Source organism: Pseudorasbora parva, chromosome 14, assembly GCF_024679245.1.
Source record: "Pseudorasbora parva isolate DD20220531a chromosome 14, ASM2467924v1, whole genome shotgun sequence".
Taxonomy (NCBI): domain Eukaryota; kingdom Metazoa; phylum Chordata; class Actinopteri; order Cypriniformes; family Gobionidae; genus Pseudorasbora; species Pseudorasbora parva.
This window is the reverse complement of record NC_090185.1, coordinates 14,097,359-14,099,379: the sequence shown is the minus strand read 5'-3', so window position 1 is coordinate 14,099,379 and position 2,021 is coordinate 14,097,359. Positions and strand designations below refer to the sequence as shown.

General features: G+C 33.5%; 1 long non-coding RNA gene across 1 annotated transcript; it reads right to left on the bottom strand.

The window, feature by feature from the left end:
- Positions 1 to 306: 306 nt before the first annotated feature.
- On the bottom strand, positions 307 to 2,021 carry LOC137040138 (uncharacterized). The gene is made up of 3 exons (XR_010897860.1): positions 1,864 to 2,021; positions 994 to 1,124; positions 307 to 664 (listed from the first exon to the last, which is right to left on the bottom strand). It is a non-coding gene; the product is annotated as an uncharacterized lncRNA (long non-coding RNA).

Here is a 2,021-nt window from a genome sequence, read left to right as displayed (position 1 = left end):
CAATCCTGTAGTGTCAATGTGGGCAGATTATTAGTAATTTAGTTGAATATTTAGATGAAAATGTAGAGTCCCCAACTGAGCCAGCCAGTGTTATCAGTGTTATCAGCTCACTACACTGTTCTCCTTTCAGTCAGAGCATTTGTCAGGAATAACTTACTGTTTGAATTATTTTCATGTAATATATTCTCTTAACAAACCATTTACATTTTAGCATTTGGCAGATGCTTTTATCCAAAGTGACTTACACTGCATTCAAGGTACACATTTTACATTTGTCAGTTTTTTGTCAGTTCTGGCTTTCCCTGGGAATCGAACCCGTGATGCTGGCGTTGCTAGCGCCACACTCTATTGTTTGAGCTTAATATTCTTTCAATATATGTGCCCCTATATTCTTGGAAAAAATACCTTATTTTTCAATGCTGAAGTAAGCTGTTTCTGTTTCATTTGCCTTTCATAAGTAGAAGAATAACAATGTGTAATAAATGGTTTGCACTACTATTTGCAGTAAGAACTAAAGTTGATGATTGATTGTAATTGCTTCCTTATGGATGAGTTTAATCCCAACAGCATCATAATGTAGGCCTTATACTGAAGACTCTTATATAGTCCTGCTAATCCACCTCATCTGAGTGCTCATCAGGCTCTTCTCCCAACTCTATTTCACCTGTAAAAAAAAACAAACAAAATATAATTTGTATAAATATTAAATAAAAAATAACCATTCAACATTACTCATGTGTATGTTACTACTGATGCTGCATTATTAAATTTGAAAGTCTGAATCTCTTCCTCCTGTATGCATTAGTAATGATTATAAACTGTAGATTTGTTAAAGAAATGCTATTGGAAGTGGTTTAAATTTACTATACAATACATTTACAAACAACTTGAGTTCATAACAGTTCATTTTGCAGTATTTATGAATTGCTATTGCAGCATCTCAGCAAAGTTTCCATCACACATATTCGTTTATTCCAGTATTATTGTGAGAACCTTCTGAGGACTTCTCATCTGATGATGGCTTTGCTTGTTCTGTTGATTTCACAGGTTCCTTCTGAGATTTAGATCCAAACCGTCCACCAATATAACTCTTGCCCCAGCTAAACCAGCCGTCTTCCTCTAGGCTGTAAGGAAGAATTAGAAGAGAAAATAATCAGTGTTCAGAGGAAAGTTGCAAATTAGTAACTATATTACAATTACTTTGAGTATAAAGTGTAATAGACTGTTTGTTTTTAAGAATATTCCGCGAGTCACTGAGCAGATCAGCCAAACTAATTTCCCTATTTTAAAAATGTAGCCTTACACAGTAACACAAAATCAGAAAAAAGTAGGTGTAGGCATTATGACCAACTTTATTTTATTTCAATATTTTATCTTTGTTAAAAAATAAGATCAAATATTACAAGGACAAACACAAGATACAAATGAAATAATCCGTGCTTTAATTTTCAGATACAGTATGTGTATTTAACAGTAGCATTCAAGTAAGAAAAAAAATACATATTCACTGTATGATTTAAATATACACTGATTCATATTAAACCTACTGAAGTTATTCAGTGAAGAGCAGTGAGTGATTTTCTCTCAGTGTTTTGTTGTGTAATTAACATAAATTTCTAAACATGTGATGTGAATGTATGTTGTGTTGTACGGTATATGTTGGGACAGACATGCGACTGACAGAATGAGTACTTTAGCTTTAGCACGATATCAAAAGCAGACTGTGAAGACATTTGTTAATTCACAGTCTAATATTGTGATATCACACACCCCTTCTTAATTTTTTTCTGAATATAATACATTTAAACTGTAATTCCTGTTTCTTTGTGTTAGTGTAAATGCGACAAAATGATGATTACTCACCTCAGTTTACAGTCAGAGTTTTGTAGAACATCAGCGAGCTTCTGCTTGGAGGATCCGATGGTATTTTTACTCAGATCAAGCTCTTTTAAAAACTGCAGTGCTGTCTTCTCAGCCAAAGATTGAGCCAAACAAGAAGCATCTGTAATCCCACAGTCATT